Source organism: Chelonoidis abingdonii, chromosome 12 (genome assembly GCF_003597395.2).
Source record: "Chelonoidis abingdonii isolate Lonesome George chromosome 12, CheloAbing_2.0, whole genome shotgun sequence".
In the NCBI taxonomy this organism is placed as follows: domain Eukaryota; kingdom Metazoa; phylum Chordata; order Testudines; family Testudinidae; genus Chelonoidis; species Chelonoidis abingdonii.
This window is the reverse complement of record NC_133780.1, coordinates 4,507,008-4,526,949: the sequence shown is the minus strand read 5'-3', so window position 1 is coordinate 4,526,949 and position 19,942 is coordinate 4,507,008. Positions and strand designations below refer to the sequence as shown.

At 48.8% G+C, this 19,942-nt stretch overlaps 1 pseudogene; it reads left to right on the top strand.

Moving 5' to 3' along the window:
* The first annotated feature begins 2,054 nt into the window (after positions 1 to 2,054).
* Positions 2,055 to 17,344, top strand: LOC142045774 (killer cell lectin-like receptor subfamily B member 1B allele C; annotated as a pseudogene).
* The last annotated feature ends 2,598 nt before the right edge of the window (positions 17,345 to 19,942 follow it).

Here is a 19,942-nt window from a genome sequence, read left to right as displayed (position 1 = left end):
TAGAGCAGATGTGTTTTACGCTCACGATGACTATGCCTGTAGACACATGGAATCGTGTGATTGCCCGGGATGGAAGTTGAGAGCATGAAGGTGGCGTAGCGGCGTAGTTGTTTTCGATATAGGGTGTGTTAATCGTGAACCATCACTTATTGCCCGTGGTGTCTAAGAAAGTGGACCTCCCTGTGGTAGATTGGTCGCATGCCTGAGGGTTGATGGTGGGTGAACTGTTGAAATACGGGGGAATTTTTTCCAGGTCTCACTTCCCATGGGTCCAATATGAGATGGTCATCAAGTATGGTAGGTAGAGAAGGGGCGTGAGTGGACGAGAGCTGAGGAAGCGTGTTGCAGGTCAGCCATAAAATAATATTGGCATATTGGTGGGTCCACTGGCGGAGTGCCATAGCAAGTGCAGGTGATCTGGAGATATATATTGTTCATGCAAATTGAAACATAGTTGATGTGTGAAGATAAAGGACACAAGAGCATCAGCAGCCAGTTGTGCTGTGCATACGGTATCGTTCCTGCAGCTGTGTATTCCACTGTGCATACGAATTGTTTAATAGCGTAAGGAGCCTACATCATGGAATGGGCTAGGATCGAAGGATTTCTGGAGGTGACATGCATTGTAGTTTCCCTCAGGAAGATCAGTGTGTCACGAGATAGACTGGAGGTGCTGAGTCGGATAAGGGTCCTGAGTAGAGAGTCCAATATCAGACAAGTCTTCAGTGTGAGAGTGCCAAATGCCTGAGATGATGGGGCGTCCCAGTGTTTCCGGCGTTTTGTGGATCTTGGGATGTAATAGAATACCCTGGTCGGGGCTCTGAGGGTATGTTGATTTGTTTCCTGTGTTAGTGTAGGAGTGTCCTGAGTAGATGGTGCAGTTTCTTAGTGTATTCTCAGTGGGAACTGAGGAAGTGGCCTGTAGAAATTTGGTATTGGAGAGTTGTCTGGGCGCCTCCCTTTTTGGTAGTCGACCTGTTCATGATGACACAGCACCTCCTTTATCAGCCTTTCAAAGGCCTTGGGTTGCAGGCCAATCCTCGCTAACAGACAACTTGCCAACCTGAAACGTATTCTCCCCAGCAACTGCCACACCACACCATAGTAACTCTAGCTCAGGAATCAATCCATGCAACAAACCTCGATGCAACTCTGCCTACATATCTACACCAGCAACACATCACAGGACTAACCAGATCAGCCACACATCACCGGTTCATCACCTGCAGCGTCCACCAATGTAATATACGCCATCATATGCCAGCAATGCCCCTCTGCTATGTACATCGGCCAAATGGACAGTCTCTATGGAAAAGGATAAATGGAACACAAATCAGATATCAGGAATGGCAATATACAAAACTGTAGGAGAGCACTTCAACCTCCCTGGCCACACTATAGCAGCACCTTAGGTGGCCATCCTGCAGCAAAAAAACTCGAGGACCAGACTTCAAAGAGAAACTGCTGAGCTTCAGTTGCATCGCAAATTTTGACACATGCAGCTCAGACTGAACAAAGACTGTGAATGGCTTGCCAACTACAGAAACAGTTTCTCCTCTCTTGGTTTTCACACCTCAGCTGCTAGAACAGGGCCTCATCCTCCGTGATTGAACTAACCTCATTATCTCTAGCTTGCTTGCTAGCATATATATACCTGCCCCTGCAAATTTCCACTACATGCATCTGACGAAGTGGGTACTCACCCACGAAAGCTCATGCTCCAAAACGTCTGTTAGTCTATAAGGTGCCACAGGATTCTCTGCTGCTTTTACAGACCCAGACTAGCATGGCTACCCCTCTGATACTATATTCTCATGGGGGCCCCTGTGGGGCCCGGGGCAAATTACCCCACTTGTCCCCCCCCAGGTGGCCCTGATTCAGCCTTTAGCCTGTTGGTCTGACGGGAGCCCTCGCAGTGACAAGTTAGAGGAGAGGACTTCAGCTCTGAGAAACAGCATTTCCTGGCGATGGATTGCGTGGGTCATCTTGGTTCGCACATAAACAGCAGGCTGCCCTTCAGATGCAGCTAGGTGCACTTATCAGCCGCCTGCAGCATGACGGGGGAAATAGTCTATGCTGATCTGAACGTCCCCTCCGAATGGCCTCCTTGAGGTCCCCACAGGTGTCTCAGCACTTCGGTAAGTGGCTCTTTATCTCCTAGGGGCTGTGTTTGAAACCCAAGGTTGGATTTTTCCAGGAATTCCCGCGCTGCAATTGCAAGCGACGGGAGGCTCCCCAGAGCTGGTCTGTGCGATGGGAATCCTCTGGCCTTTCGGGTGGGAATTGCAATGTTTTTGATCAGCCTTCTGTCGCAGTTTACCTTTGCGTACGAGGATGCTCCAGCACAGGGCTGCCCAGAGGATTCAGGGGGCCTGGGGCAAAGCAATTTCGGGGGCTCCTTCCATAAAAAAAAGTTGCAATATTATAGAATACTATATTCTCATGGGGGCCCCTGCGGGGCCCAGAGCGAATTGCCCCACTTGCACCCCCCCCTCCTCCTCTGGGCGTCCCTGCTCCAGCAGAAACCCTGAGGGCAGGGGAAAGTCTATGCACCCTGCAGACCAAAAGGGATGATACATTCCACAGCCCTCCTTCAGTTGTGGTCTGTGGCTTGTGGAGTTGTACGTGCTCCTGTGATGTGAATAGTCAGGCTACGGGGGCATGGGAATTAATATAATTAACTGCGCAGGCAGCTCCCTGGAGATGGAACTAAATCAGGATAAACTGTCCCCATTCTGTTAACGTCACTGCTATGGAAGCAGTGTGATTGCACAGCGAGGGGCTCTGCACTGGCACTTCGGAGACCTGGGGTCTACCTCGGCTCTGCCACTGACCTAGGACAAGTCACTTCTCTGCTCTGTGACTCAGTTTCCCCTCTCGCCAATTGTCTGCTTAGATTGTGACCTTTTTGGGAACAGGGACTGTCTCTCGCTGTGTGTCTGTGCAGCGCCTGGCACAATGGGGCCCTGATCTCAGCTGGGGCAGGCACTGTCTCTCATTGTTTATCTAGGCAGGGCCTGGCACTATAGGATCCTGATATTGATCAGAGAACACTAAGTTGCCAATAGTGATAACTTTCATTTAGGTGCCAGCCTATATAGAGATTTAGGAACCCAACTTTAGTCATTTTGGTTAGAAAATATTGTCCAATGAGTCCATCCCTTATCAGTCCCTCAGGCTTTGTTCTCCTGTGATGTCACAATCGCACAGAACTCTCTATTTTTATCATCCCTAGAGACTTGCACACTTCTTTGTTCCCGTGGCCGTCCCCACTGCGCACCCCAGAGTCTCCTGGTATCCCTCCACCCCCCCCCCCCCCCCAAGCTCCCCGGTTGCCCCCTTCTATTTCAGAGACACAGATAAATAGGTACTTGGCGAAGCTTGTATAATGTAATGTATTTCTTTTCTTTCTGTCTGGGAGATAAGTCATTCAGGGTGTCACCATTTTAAATGCTATTCGAGATGGGGGCTTTGTTGTGCTGGAAGGTGTTACTGGCTGCCTCTTATCTACAGACAATTATAGACCTGCTTAAAACTGCAGCCTTGCTAACCAGATGCCAGGGGCTCCGTGTGTCCCCCATATTTTCTCCCTTCTGCTTTTCCAGTCTTCACCCAAATCCATCTGGTTCTGCCTAAGGATGCCTAGCACATTCCCTGCCCTGTTGGAAGTGACTGGATGAGGCGTTCAAAAGTTACGATGCTATTGTGCTCACTGGCTTGTGGTTGGAAGGTGTGAGCATATCTACACTGCAAAATCGCAAGATGTGGCTGCAGCTCGGGTAGGTCTGTTCCAGCTGCAGAGCTTTAAGCTAGCTAGCTCATGTACCAAGAACAGCAAAGGCACAGCAGCGAGGTCTGAACAGCCCCCTCCCCCAGACCCCGGGGTAATTACAGGCATGGCTGGCCCATGCTGAAACCCATGCTGTCACACCTTCACTGTCATTCGTACTTGCGCTAGTAGATTCAAGCTAGCGCAGGTTGTCTACGCAAGCGGCCATCCCGTCATTATGTACACAGACCCAAAGATTCATTCCATTGGTTTTCAAATGGACTGATTTCTTTTGTTTTTTAAGTTTCCCACTGGATTTTTTTTTCCAAACTGGAATTTTCAAGATGGAACATAAAAGTGGCCATATGGGGTCAGGCCAATGATCCATCTAGCCCAGTATCCTGTCTTCTGACAGTGGCTAATGTCAGGTGCTTCAGAGGGAATGAACAAAACTGGGCAATTTTCGAGTGATCCATTCTGTCGCCCATTCCCAGCTTCTGGCATTTGGAGATTTGGAGGCACCCAGAGCATGGGATTGCTGACCATCCTGGCTAATAGCCAGTGATGGACTTGTCCTCCATGAATGTATCTAATTCTTCTTTGAACTCTGTTATAGTTTTGGCCTTCACAACATCCTCTGGCAAGGAGTTCCACAGGTTGACTGGGCATTGTGTGAAGAAATACTGCCTTTTGTTTGTTTGTTTTAAACCTGCTGCCTGTTAATTTCATGAGGTGACCCCTGGTTTCTGTGTTATGTGAAAGGGTAATTAACGTGTCCTTATTTACTTTCTCCACACAAGTCATGATTTTACAGACTTCAATCATATCCCCCCTTAGTCATCTCTTTTCTAAGCTGAACAGTCCCAGTTGCTTTAATCTCTCTTCCTATGGAACCTGTCGTACATCCCTAATCACTTTTGTTGCCCTTCTCTGTACTTTTTTCAATTCTAATGTATCAACCAGCCCTGAGCACAGTGTTTCAGGCGTGGGCGTACCATGGATTTACATACAGGCATTAGAGAATGGAAAATGTCCAGAAACGAAAAATATTGGCATAACCCCACACCAGATGACTTACGCTGACCAATCAAAATTGGCAATGGGAGCGGAAAACAAAGCCAGAAGGGGAAACCAAAATATGTAAACAAACAAACAACGAAAGAAGTTTCTTGGAATTATTTGAAAACTGAAAAATGTTGAGACAATCAAAATGTTTTCATGAAAACTTCATTTTCTGAAAAAAAGAAGTCTGAGTTGCATCAGATTTTTGCTATGCAAATATTTCAGTCATTTTTAGGTGCTTGTATGGTCCCCACGAATGTAAAATATTGGAGTGTCTTACAGTCCTGCGCAGGTGTCTAACTTTGGTACTGTGAGTGGCTCCATCAGCTTCAAACAGTTGCACAAATTGTTTGTGGGATCAGGGCCTCACAACATCACTGTGAGGCAGGGCAGGGCTGTTATCCCCTTTTACAGAGGGAAACTGAGGCACAGAAAGACTAAGGCCCATGGGAGTTAGGCACCTACATGACTGGCCAAAGGTCACATTGAGCTGGTGCCAGAACAGCAAATTGAATCTGGGTCTTCAAAGCCCCAAGCAAGTGACCAGCCTTCCTCTCTGACCTTTCAACTAGCCCACATGGGCAGACCCCTGCACCCAGGCTGAACTCCCATCAACATCAATAAGGCTCTACGCTAGTGCGTTGTCGGATCGGGATCGTATTTGCCTTTTAGTTACTACCCCCTGTACTAGATTCTAATTGTCTTTCTCCACATTCTGGTTCCTACAGATCTCCCCCTGCAGCCCCAGTGGCAACGGGTCGCTCTCTGGGTCGGATGGGTCACAAATGTCATTCTTGGGGCAGCTGTGATTCCGCTGGGGATTTGGGGTGAGTAGCCGAAAGCAGCGTATTTATTTGTGCAGGTGCCGAAGCACGTAGCACCCATTCTCCTGGGCCCTGGCCCTCCAGAATTGTGGATCTGCTCCCACTTACCCATAAACTCATCGCTATTGACTGGCTGATTGAGAGAGAGACACAGATAACAAGGTTGGGAAGGATTCAATTTGTATCGGTAAATGTCAATAAACGTCAATTTCACCACAAACAAACAAAATAATATTTCCCTTGATGCTGGTCGACATTTACAGATAAGAAAAATGCTGCTTGAGAACTTCTTAGCCTTTGATTTGCCTGTTTAGACATGCGATGCCGACAATTTCTGTTTTAACAATTACAAAGCTTTAACTCCTTGAATCTTGGCATCTATGTCACTAAATATTTATTGTCTCACCCCCCCCCCCAGTAATTTCCTGCAAGTGTGAAAATTTAGGTGGATAAAATCAAAATAAATGCTTCAAAATGAACATTGACATAATCCATCACAATGATAATAAAAATAAAGATTGAATTCTGCCAAGCCTGGGTAGAGAGACCCCCATGAGGAATTTATGGACTCACACCCGCACATGTATAGAGAGAGACACTCAGATACACAAACATAAACACACAGCTTTCCAGCAGGGACGGCTTCCAGGTACTGCAGTGATGGGCGTCGGTATAAACTTCTGTAGTTAAGGGGGTGTTATTGGGTAGTAACAGCGATGTCAACTCTTATCACAAGGCTTGCAATATTTGGTGTTCTTACAGCCCCTGCTTCTGGGATCATAGACTTTAAAGTCATAAGGGACCATCATTATCACCTACTCTGACTTCCTGCACATCGCAGGCCATAGAACCGCACCCACCCACTCCTGTGATAGACCCCTTCACCTCTGGCTGAGGTACTGATGTCCTCAAATCATGGTTTAAAGAGATTATGATTGTGACACTTGTGACAGACCCAAACCAGTGGGGTACAGGAGTCTGGTAGAGGGCAAATATACTGGTCACTGGATGAGTAGTTTTCTGTTCCCTGAGTGACCAGAGCAGGGGCTGCCCTAGAGTAATCAGGAACCTGCTAGAACTAATTAAGGCAGACAGGCTGATTAGATCACTGCACAAGCTAAGGCAGGCTAATCAGGCACCTGGTAAAAAGGAGCTCACTCCATTCAGGGGGAGGGACAGGGAGACAGAGGAGAGTAAGTGCATGTGAGGACGGGAGTGCGCTGGAGACTAAGAGTATCACATTATCAGACACCAAGGAGGAAGTATCCTGTGGTGAGATAAAGAAGGTGTTTGGAGGAGTCCACGCGCGACCCACCGTCACCCGCCCCAGCGACTCGCGTCATTGCAGCGTGTTATCAGAGGCAGTGTAGAACACTGTGATCCCAGGCGCGTCTGGCTGAACTCGAGTGGAGGTGGGCCCGGTCCCCCAAACCTCTCAACTCCTGATCAACCACAGGACGGAGTTGACCCAGCACGTGGGAAGATCACTGAGGTGAGAAAATGCCAAAATGGTGAGGACCACCATGGTGGAGGACGGAACTTTGTCACAACCTAATAAGAGGATGTCTAGCCCTGCTCTAACCCAGAAGGCAGATAAAAAACCGCATCCAGTTAAATTCTTTAAAAACTCTAGATTTTTTGGAGCCTGACTCGGTGGTCACATGAGATCAAGCCAGATGGGCCAAGGCAGTGACGAGAAGAATTACAAGCTTTCCCCATCACCAATCCACAGTTAGTGCAGCAACCCAGGCAGATTTGCAAAAGTGTTTCTCAAGTGCACTCCGCACCCAGAAATCAGGCTGCCAATGACACAGTGAATGTGTTTGTGTCAGGCTCTCAGGATCCAGTTGGGGCTTGGGGAGACAATGCATTTGATTGATCTGTTTTTAACCTTGTTTACCGTGAAGCTGCTGTTAAACAAATGGCTGGAGGTGAAGTGTGGGCAGTAGGTGTTTTGAGGCTGAAGCTAGGCAGTAAGGGAGTGATTCAAAACCCCAAGTCAATGGAAGGTTTGTTATTATGTCCCTTATGGTAGCAGCTAGAGGTCTCAACTGAGATCAGGGCCCCGTTGTGCTCGGCGCTGCACAGACACACAGGGAGAGACAGTCCCTGCCCCAGCTGAGATCAGGGCCCTGTTGTGCCGGGCGCTGCACAGACACACAGGGAGAGACAGTCCCTGCCCCAGCTGAGATCAGGGCCTGTTGTGCCAGGTGCTGCACAGACACACAGGAAGAGACAGGCCCCGCCCCAGTTGAGATCAGGGCCCCGTTGTGCCGGGCGCTGCACAGAGAGACAGTCCCTGCCCCAGCTGAGATCAGGGCCCCATTGTGCCGGGTGCTGCACAGACACACAGCGAGAGACAGTCCCTGCTCCAAAGAGATTGCAGCCTAAATAGTAGGGTTGTTAAAAAAATTTCCATCAAAACTGTGTTTTGATGGGTAACTTGCTTTTGGCCTAAATTAATTTTTTCATGAAAAGTTTCTGCTTTTTGTGAATTTTTTTTAACAAATAATAACTATATAAAGGCTGAAAAACAAAATATTTTGAATTAGTAACATTGTCACAGAACCTCCTTGGAGCTGTAGTTCACTCACCTAAAGGTCCCCATCCTCCTCAGCAGGTTGGGCTACCCAGCCTTACAATACCTCCTATACCCCACCTCAGCCAGGGTTCCCTTGATGCACTCCTTCCACTTTCCAAGGAGGGACGACTGGTGCAACATGGGAGATTTAGTCCAACAACACTACCTGTATTGCTAGATGGATCAGAAACCTGGATCCTCCTCCAGGCAGCCATGCAGAGGTTAGAGGTATTCAATATGCACTGTCAGAGCCAAATCCTGAATATAAAGTGGTTTGACTTTAAACAAAACGTTGCAGTCTTGCCTTCCTCCAATAGTTAATCATATTTGAAACCGGCCCTGTATGCAAGGCTGGCGCTTCCATTAGGCGACCCTAGGTGGCTGCCTAGGGTGCCAGGATTCGGGGGGTGGCATTTTGCACGCTACGCACAGGAGCTTCCGGTTCCACTCCCATCACGCCGCCGAAGAAGGACTTTCTGCTGATGTGCCACGGAAAACAGCGGCAGGCAATTGAGCAGCTCAATGACTGCCTGTGGCATTTCAGCAGAGGGTCCTTCTTTGGCGGTGCGATGGGAGCAGAACTGGAAGCTCCCACGCACCCCGTGAGTAGCGCACAAAATGTCGTCCCCCGAATTCTGCCTAGGGCCCCAGAAACCCTGGCGCTGCTCCTGCCTGTGTGCACTTCAGCCCTGTTGCTAGCCTGGACAAAAGCATCCCAGTGCACTGTGCTCTCAGGCTCTCCATCCACATGTGAAGGGGGCAGGGGTGCACCATGAGCCTGCCTGGTGCTGGGTTCCCAGGGCAGCCCCACAGAGATTCATGGATTTGTAGGACTGAGCCTGATCTGGGAATTTCACTAGGCAGACAAACTGTGCACACGTTACACTGCAGAAATAGGTGTGTTTTTAACTCGGGTTCAGGAGCGTGCACAGGGATTTAAATGTGACTACCTTTGGAGGGGCACTTTAAACACCGACTCTCCACCCACTGCCCCCTGGCCCCTGCTGCCTCCCCTGCTCACCAGGACCCCAATGCCTCTTTGGGCTCCCCATCCTGCTGCCTCTCCTCCATTGTCCCCGGCTCCAAACACTTACTAGAGGCTGGGGGAGAGGAAGGGACAGATGGGGCTGAGCAGGCTTCCTGCCCCCTCTTACTCTGCTGCCAGCCCAGCTTCCCTGCTCTGGGTGCCATCTAGTGGGGTTCAGTGGAGTGCTAGCTGCTGGGGCCTTTCCCAGGCCTGTCCCTTCAGCCGCACTCAGTCCGACTCCCACCCTGGCAGAAAGGGGGGTGGAGGGAATCCTGGAGTGGGGGCCAGGGCAGAAGCTGCAGGTAGTGGTGGAGATGATTACTGGTGTAGCGGCTGCCCCTGCTCCCCCCTCCTTTGCACACGCCTCTGCTCAGGTAACCTGGGTTAAAATATTTTAACCTGAGTTAAGAACACACTTTTTTGTTTTTGCAATGTAGACATATCTTAAGTGACTTGCCCCAAGTCACACAGGAAGTCTGTAGCAGAGGAGGAAATCAAATGCAGATCTCCTGAGTTCTGTGAAAACTCAAAAGCGTGTCTGTCTCTCACCAACAGAAGTTGGCCCCATAAAAGATATCATCTCCCCCACCTTGGCTCTCTAATATCCTGGGACCAACACAGCTACAACACTGCAAACAACAATGGTTTAACTGTATCCATTTGAAAGACGATTAAATCAATCTGTGGCAATTTTTTAGGGTGGAAAAGGCCTAAATCACCCTTGCTCACTCAGATGCTTCTCTGAAGTTTTCCAGCTGGTGTCTGAGAAAGGCCAGCCCCTGGCAGAGATTGTTCTGGGAACAGAAACATCTGTGAAGCCAAATGCAGCACCTGTCTAGAGGATTTCCAATCTCGGCTGAAAGGAAGCTTGTGTGATCCAAACCAACACAGCTCAGTAAGTAACTTCAGCTTATTGTGTCTCTGAGCCAGGAGTGGCGCCAGGGTTTTTGGCGCCCTAGGCGCAGGGCCGGCTCGCTGGTCCCCCGACTCCAGTGGACCTGCTGCAGGCGTGCCTGCGGATGCTCCACCGAAGCCGCGGGACCAGCGGACCGTCCGCACCGACGCGTGCGGGAGGTCCACCAGAGCAGTCTGCCGCCCTTCCAAATCCTGGCGCCCTAGGCCCTCGCCTAAAAGGAAGCGCCGGCCCTGCTCTGAGCAGCCCTTTGCCTGGCGCGGTCACTGCCGGTGGAAACCTAGTTGCTGTCCCAGCCTGTGGGCATCATGCAATGCAGGGACACATGGTCCCTTGCTGTCTACACCCAGCTCAGTCATCAGCCACACTCAGGGCCAGTCAACAGATATACCTGCTGCGGCTGATGTTAGAGAGACCAGGCAGGGGAAGCGATAGCTTTTGTTGGACCAGCTTCTGTTGGTGAGACAGACAAGCCTTCCAGCTCACACAGAGCTCTTCTTTAGGCTTGTCTCTCTCTCCAGCAGAAGCTGGTCCAATGAAAGCATCACCTCCCCCACCTGGTCTCTCTGTCCTGGGACCAACAGGGCTACAACTCAGCTGATATTGTGTTTCCTCTGCTGATATGATGTGGGGTAGTGACCTGTAGTGGCTGCTCCCAGTACTGCTCATGTGTGTGCCATTCAAGCAGGTATTAAAGCAATGCAGTATGGGGTAACCAAACATTTCCAGAGTGGAGGCCACATCTGAACAGAGAGAGGCACTAGGCCCTACTGTCTTTTTCTTCCCCCTTACTCGACCCTGCTCCTCTCCTGTTCCCCCTCATCCAGCCCCTACCTCCCTTCCTTTCTCGTGCCCCTGTAACACTATCATAGCTTCCTACTCAGATTTGAACCTTAGCGTTCATAAACTGAGAAGCTAGCATGAAACCTGCTAAGCTTAATTACCAGCTTAGATCTGATATCGCTGCCACCATCCAAAAATTCCAGTGTTTTGGCTCCCTCTGGTCTCCCCAAAACCTTCCCTGGGGAACCCCCAAGACTCTTACATCACAAACCAAGAAAGCAGCCCTCCTTACCACAAAGAGACCAAGAGCGCCGAGAGAGAGCAGAACAGAAAAATTCATCCTCTCCCCTACTTCTCCCTCCGAGATCTAAACACAAAGAGAATTTTCCCCATTCCTACCTACCCAGAAGAAAAAAAAACTCAAACCAAGTCTAAAAGAAACTTATATAAAAAAGAAAACACATAACCAGATCCTGCATCACATTGACAATTCACAGGCTATTGCTAAAAAGAAAAAATAAATAAACATCTATCAAAAGAGATACGCCCAACAACAACATCCCAGCAAACACAACACATAAAATACAAAAAACAATAAAAGCTTAATGTCTTTCGAACCTTGTACTCACACTTGGAACTGGGAAATAAGAGCTGAAGAATAAAAGACCCCTTCCATAGCTGAAAAGCCAGGCAAAGACACAGAACCCAACATTCCTCCCGAGTTGAAAAAAAATCCAGTTCCTATGTCCCGGCAGGTTGGTCCTGTAACCCTAAAGGTAAAGAAACATTAACCCTACTATCGAGACAAACACTCCATACAACTACAGTCAAGAAGGCAGCCGGTTAGGTCGTAAGCCGCAAAAAGAACAGGATACTTGGCACCAGAGACGAACACATATTTGAGCAGAGCGCGGCGAGCAGCTCACTCTTCGAATCTGCACCCAAAGAAATACGTAGGCACGAAAGCCATAGTAAATAAAGTAGTCGAAGTCACAATCTTCGTCTGTAGCAACTAACAAGGGACAATCCTACATTGAAAAGTATAAGCAAAAAAGCACCATGCCTGAAGGGCCTTCATTTGATGCCCCAAATAAGACACCTAAAGCGCAATAAGCGCTCACGGCTGAAGCAATCAAAACATGCCTCTTCGAAAACAACCATAGCTTTGAAACGCCGCCAGCTAACATCAACGGGAAATATACAGGCACGGGGGCGGACTCCCAGGAGACCTGCCTCTAGTCTATTAGACTAAAGCCTTGGAACGAAGTCGCTTTAACTGGTGTCTGTGCAGCGCCCAAATGGGCCCTATTACAGCTGGGGCAGGACGCTCCCGGCTGGCATTGCCTGCAAATTGATGTCCCTGATCTCAGCTGGGCAGACAGTCTCACTGGGTCTGGGGCCCTGATCTCAGCTGGGGCAGGGACTGTCTCTCCCTGTGTGTCTGTGCAGCGCCTGGCACAACGGGGCCCTGATCTCAGCTGGGGCAGGGACTGTCTCTCCCTGTGTGTCTGTGCAGCGATCGGCATGACGGGGCCCTGATCTCAGCTGGGGCAGGGACTGTCTGTCCCTGTGAGTCTGTGCAGCGCCCGGCACGACGGGGCCCTGATCTCAGCTGGGGCAGGGACTGTCTCACGCTGTGTGTCTGTGCAGTGCCCGGCGCGACGGGACCCTGATCTCAGCTGGGGCAGGGCCTGTCTCTCGCTGTGTATCTGTGCAGCGCCCGGCACAACGGGCCCCTGATCTCAGCTGGGGCAGGGCCTGTCTCTGGCTGTGTCTCTGTGCAGCACCTGGCCTGATGGGGCTCTGATCTCAGCTGGGCAGGGACTGTCTCTCCCTGTGTGTCTGTGCAGCACCCGGCACAACGGGGCCCTGATCTCAGCTGGGGCAGGGACTGTGTCTGTGCAGCACCCGGCACAAGGAGGGTTTGGTGTGACAGGGTCTCTGGCCTTGGTCAGGGTCTGTGCATTGGCCAGAAAAATGGAACCCCAACCTTGGATAGGGTTTGCAGCAGGACTTTAACAAGTATAAAATATTATCTAGCTGAAAGGCACCTTTGCCTCCTGCAACCACCCATCCCTGCCCCAAGCACAGAAAGAAGAGAGGAAGCAAGAAGCAGCAGTGTGCTCAAACATATTAATGACCCCTCTCCTTTTCCATTTCTCTCTCTAGAGAGCTCAAAGTGCAAACTCTGCCCTGCGACCTGGCTGCTGCATAGGGACAAGTGCTATTGGGTCTCCGGAAAAATGAAACCGTGGAACGAGAGCCGTGATGACTGTTCAGCGAAGCACTCTCAGCTGCTGGTGATCCGGGATGGGGAGGAGATGGTAAACAGAATGGCGCTATTTTGCTTTAACTGCCTTTGCAGAGATGGGTGCTTGGTTATAATAAATCATTCAAGGGGCTTATAATTTTCAAAGCCATCTGAGGAATGTGGACATCAAATTCCCATTCGTTTTGTGTTGAGTGTCAAAATCCCTTAGGCACTTTTGACCCTACAGCTGGGCCCAGGATCTGTGGGACACAAAAGTGTCTTCAAAAGCAAACCGAGTGTTACAGCATATTATACTTACGTGGATGCCTGTCATATCTCTGATACAGGAGTTCATAAAGAATAGTACACAAGGTTCAACTTTTGTTTGGATTGGACTTTCTCTCTCATCCCTGGGGAAGACCTGGATCTGGCTGAACGGCTCCCAGTTAAATCAGACTCTGTGAGTGTTTACTTTTGTAAAAAACTTTCCTTTCCGTCTTTGGGCAGAAGGGGCTGGCGACAGTGATGTGGGGTAAGAAGAGAGACACGATTGTTTGAATTGGTTCTTTGACTTGCTGATACACCCGCCATCTATTCTGTCATCAACCCATCCATCTAATCTATCATCCATTTTTAGACCACCTGAAAAACCTGGTCTATATCAACAATTTCTTGAAATGCTCATAAACTCACATGGCAGGGAGCTAAACTGGCTCTTTAAAATGGTGAATTTTTCTGATGTAAATTTTTTTGGAGTTGGATGGTTGGCAATCTGTTTATACAACCTATGGCTTTTCTGTGTGATTATGAAATCTTTGTGAATCGCTTTATCAAGCTGCAAACTCCTTTTTCTCTTCTGTGGTCTCTGTTGCTTCCATGCTTAGATTCCAACAGCTGATGACAAGAGTACCAAAAGAGAGTGGTTGACATTAACTACTCTCCCATTGAAATGGAATAGCTCTAAACGACAGATTAGCTCTCAACAAAGGGCAGCTGGTTTGTCAGGGGAGATGTCACCTTGGCCAGGGGTCTGTGATCACCTGAGGAAGCTGAGCAGGGAGTCACCTGACAGGAGAAGGGAAAATTATAAAAAGGGAGGGAATTCATACGCGCTGACTTTTGGTTTTGCTCTCTCAAGGCCCCGCCCCCACTCTGCCCCCTCCCAAGGCCTTGCCCCCCACTCCACCCCTCCCATGCCAGTCCCAGTCCAGCTGCCCAGCGAGGGCGGGTACTCTCAATATTTCTGTGCTGTGTGGGATGATTTTGGAGATGCTTCTGAGTCCCCTGCCAGATGCAGAGAGCTGGGTAGCCAGAGGCCCCCCACCTTGCAGATGGCCGCCCATGCCAGCCGCCAGGCACCGGCTCACAGCACAGCCACCTGGGGAGGGGTTTCAGCTCCTCCCCAGCCACTCCCATCCCCAGAATTGACCCCCTCTTCTTTGAAATACACTTAGTGGCTGCTGCCTTTAGTTGGGTGAGGTCAAAGCCAGGCGGGGAGCTGCAGAGCCACACAAAACATGCCTGCCCACAAGAAGTGGGTAGGAGGAGGTGGTGCTGGGTGGTGGGGTCAGTCACCCCCTGCTGCAGAAGCAGGGTCCTGGTCACCGAAACAGCTGATTCTGGCTGTGCTGATCAGCTGTTTTGGCAGCCAGCCAAACAGCTGTTTTGGCCACAGCTGCTGGAAACTGCTGATCAGAGCCCCTCCCCCACTGTGGCCGCACTGAAACAGCTGATGGGGCTCACAGGTCCCGTAAACAGCTGATGGGTGCTGAGCACCCCCTATTTTTTTTTCAGTGGGTGCTCCAGCCCCAGAGCACCCATGGAGTCGGTGCCTATGGGAAGGATTGAGGTATGTGGGGTCTTTGACCATTTTCCACTGATCCAGGAGGGGGAGAAGCATCCCCGCATACATGAGGCAGGGGACTTTGCCTGCCTCCCTGATCCCAGGTGGTTTCCCAAGGACTCCAAAGGGAAGGGGGGGACCTAGTGAGGGGCATTGCAGTTAGCATGGTTGTTGTGTTCTCTGTGATCCGTAATCTCTTGTGCTTTATCTGCTGTAATAATTGTGTTAGACTCTGGGGCCAGATCCACAAAGGGTCTTAGATGTTTAAACCCCAGTTTTAGGCACCCAAGTCCCATTTTTAAGTGCCATCGTGATCCACAAAACTCCCATTTGACTGCCAGGAAGTCCTCTAGGTGCCTACATTTTCAGAGTAAAAGTTCCCTTGTTGTCTGTCTCGTGCCACTCGTGGTGTCTGGACGCCTACACCACGGTATTCCTGCCTACATACGGTATTCCTAAAGGGAATACCGTAGCTGAAGTCGACGCATCTTATTCCGACTTACCTCCTGTCCTCACGGTGAGGGATCCACGGCCACGGCTCCCCCGTCGACTCCGCTACTGCCGCTCACTCCAGTGGAGTTCCGGAGTCAACGGGGAGCACATTTGGGGATTGATATATTGCATCTTGCCTCCTCTGGCCCGATTTTGAATGGGGCCTGATCTGGTAGGTGGCTTCTGAGCACAGCTGCTGCATTGGGCCCAGCAGGCGAGATAGACAGGCAAACACCAAGCTTCCCTCAGTTCATGGATAGCTCTGGAGCTAAGGGTACGTCCAGGAAAAGGCTGAGCAGGGCCTTGGTGTGGAACATGGGCAGGGCCACAGTCTGGGCACCAGAGGTTCCCCGACTTCTTGGGAGCTTCCGGGAGCAGCGCTCCATAGGTGGTGGGCCAGCGTGCATCCAGGAGGAGATGAACCACATCCAGCGTTTCTTGTCCTGTTTGAAGAGGCTGAGCCTCCCCCAGCCTCTTATACCCACTGCCCATGCTGCGGTTTGTGGGTGCTGAGCACCCCCTATGGTTTTTTTTTGTGGGTGCTTGAGCCCCAGAGCACCCATGGAGTTGGAGCCTTTGGTCTCAGGCTCTCTGCAGACTAAGGGAAATATTACTGCATTGGTTACACTTGGAGCAGTTTACCCCTCTCAGCTATTGTCTCAAATTGTTGTGAGTAACGTCTAACTTTGGCCTGTGATATCTAAATGTGCAGTGCTGGGTTTGTGGGTAGAACAGAGTCCCACCAGCCCCACACACTCTCACAACTGGACCTTTATCAGACATGCTTGTTGGGAGTACCAAGGACAGGTATTGGGAATCTCAGGAAAACATTCATTTGAATGGCTCCAGTTTAAACAGTAGCCTGACCCATCCATCTACACAGTTTTAAAAAGTTCATCAGAGAGGAAGGGAGCAGCAGGTACCATTCATGCTCCCATCTGTCCTGTGAGCTGCTGCCAGCCCTCACCTAGTCACTAGAGAGCCGATGGGAATCAGCTTCTAAGATAAGGGTGGGGAGCAGTTTTGTCCTGGGATGGCAGCCACTGTTCACAAAGGGGCAACAGGATTATATTTAGAAGAATAAAGCCCCTTGCCAGCACCTATTTAGAACTGCAGCACCGGCCGCATTCCACCAAAACCAGATCATGCAAAAAATACATCCAGCTGTTAGAATGTTGTGCCATGTTCATAGACACACAGACAGGGAGAAAAAAGCCTTCTTTTGCTCTTAAATTAAAAAGTAAACCTTATGGCTTGAGACAAAGCCAAGGCCCGTAACTTGCTATCACATTAGAAACTGTGAAATCCTCCCACTTATGCCAAATCAGTTTTCACTAGAATGGAAGTTCTCAACCATTCCATACTATCTAAGACCCCATCTCCTCCCTTCTCATCCTACTACTCAGGGGTGAATTTCACTCCTATGCTAGGCGGGCCATACAAGAACCCTCTGCACAAGGGTAAATTTCAGATGCTCGGCATTATTTGAGTAAAAGGAAGAAATCACAGCCAAGTGTCACCTTGACCTTAGGATTTATAGCAGCTCTTCCTTATTCTGTCTAATAAGTAAATCCATGTACACTGAAAGTGCTTTTTCTCCTTTGTTCTGCAGGTTCTCATTACCGGTTCAAGACAATGGAAATAGCTGTGGGGCAGTGAAGGGGAATCAGATTCAATCTGACGCCTGTACCACTGAATATGAATGGATTTGTCAGAAGGAGACTGTTCTGATATGAACAGGGGAACTAGTGGCATTTTTATGATGTAAATGAAACTTAATAAACACAATTGTAAAGTGCTTTGAAATTCTCAAATGAAAGCCCCTATAAAATGGAAAGTATATCATTATCCCCATTTTACAGATAGGGAAACTGAGGCACAGGGAGAGGAAGTACTGGCCTGCCCAAAGATACACAGAAAGAGGAAGAGCAGGCCTTGAACTCCTGACTTAGGAGTTTGCCAGAAGCTGGGAATAAGCAACAGGGAGTGGATCACCTGTTCTGTTCATTCCCTCTAGGACACCTGGCATTGGCTGCTGTTGGAAGACAGGACACTGGGCTAGATGGACCTTTGGTCTAACCCAGTGTGGCTGTTCTTATGACTTACTGAAATTTTTCGTGGGAACGAAACCTGACCTGCTCTACTTCTAAAGTTTTCATTTTCTGGCAGCCAGATTTCTAATCCAATAGATGCCCGTCTTGGCCAGTTAATACATATCTTAATGGTCCCTGAATTATTGGTGCTGAATAGAGATGAAAAGCATTTTTCAAACAACTTTTCCATCAAAAATGAACATTTTAACTAAAAGCAATATTTGCACCAAACATTATCCAATGTTCCATTACTTTTTTTAAAAAAATAGCGGGTTTTTTCAGTCAAAGAAAACTTTTTTTTAAGAAAATGTTGAGACTGATTTAGACATAAAATGTCACAAAACTGGAAAATGGATCGATTTTTAATGTTTGGAATAAAAGCAAACCAAAATTTTTCACAATTATGTTTTCATCTTCTGACAAGCTCTATTTCTAACTAACCTTCATTAAAGAGTTCGCTCCATTCTTGAGTAGAAAATCATGACTTCTGGGAACATATCCATTGCTACTCACCAAACTGTTGATGAAAAAATATTTTTCACTGTATAGGTTGTTTCCTTCCCCCATTTGTGGTGGTGTGTAATTGGTCACCTAAGTCATACACGCACGTGACCGGCTGATTGAAACTTTTTAGACACTAGTGTGTAAAACTGAGATGTTGGTGTCAATTTGTGACCGCCCTTTTGTATTTCAACCTCCATTTTGGAGACTGTAACCAGCAGCTGGATTAGAGCAGCCATTTTGAATTAGGGGCTTGGGCACCTCACTGAATCATCATGGGCCAGTCTACATTAGAAAGTTAGGTCAACCTAGCTGTGGCACTCAGGAATATGAGGACAAGATTATTGACAGATTGGAGATTTGGTTTGAATTCAACAAGGTGAAATTCAATAAAGACAAGTGTGAAGTACTTCACTTACAAAGGAAAAATCAAATGCACAGCTACAAAATGGGGAATAACTGGCTAAGTGGTCATATTGTTGGTGTCACTAAGCATAACCCTAAGTAACTTAAAAAAAGTGGAAGGCAATAAGAATATGGAGTCTACCTGTTTAGGCCTCTGGCGAGCAAAAGTCCTTCCATGTTTGAACTCTAATCGACCTAAGAGACTGGCAGATGGGAAAGGCCAGGAGTAACAGCCGTTATCAGTTGCAACAGTTTTAAGTGGTCTAAAGCAGAAATAATGAGGCCTGTGCACCTTTAGCAGAAGGACAAGATAACTTGCAGAAGGAAAACTTACTAACGAGCTGCCGCGGTCAAGATTACTTAATGCACCTGCACTTACGTAACTACTACAGGGGGAGAAAGGAGGAGGTGGGGGGGGGAGAAAGAAGAAAGAGAAAAAAAAGCTTATAAAAAGGGAAAAGCTGCTTCTATTAGGTGTGCTGGATCTGAGGCATGCTAAGTCTCCCAGCACCGCTTTGAGATCTCAAATAAACTTTGCTTGCTTCTCCACCCTGGTGTGTTTATTGACGCTAAGCACTCCAGGCACAGACCACTGTTGCTTGCCTTGGGCATCCTCTGTGCCTGCAACAATATGGCTGAATAGGATCGGGGGGTTAGAGTCAATAATGCGATGAAGTTGCAAAAAAAGACTAATATTCTGGGGTGTATTAACAGGTGTGTTGTACATTAGTTATGGCAGGTAATTGTCCTGCTCTGCTCAGCACTGGTGAGGCTTCAGCTGGGGTTCTGTGTACAACTCTACTCATCACACTTTAGGAAAGATGTGGACAAATTGGAGAGGGCCAGAGAACAATAAAAATGACAAAAGGTTTAGAAAACCTGACCGCTGCAGAATGGTTAAAGAAACCCTGGATATGTGTAGTTTTGAGGAAAGGAGGCTGAGGGGGCATCTGATAACAATTGTCAAATAAGTGCAGTCAAGAAGACAGTGATCACTTGTTCTCCATGTCCACTGAAGGCAGAACAAGAAGTAATGGGCTTAATGAAGGAAGAGTGAGGTCAGATGTTAGGAAAAAAGAACTAAGGGCTTGGCTACGCTGGAGAGTTGCAACGCTGGTGAAGGGGTTACAGCGCTGCAACTCACTCTGTGTACACACTTGGAAAACCCAGCCAGCGCTGCAACTCCCTGGCTGCAGCACTGGCTGAACACCTGGTCTGCTTGGGGTGTAGCGATTCCAGCGCTGGTGATACAGCGCTGCTCATCAGGTGTGGATACCAAAAGCGCCGTTATTGGCCTCCAGGGTATTGGGAGGAATCCCAGCTTACCTTTTCGGCCACTCTGCTCATCATTTCACACTCCACTGCCCTGGGCTCAGGTGACCCGCCCTTTAAATGCCC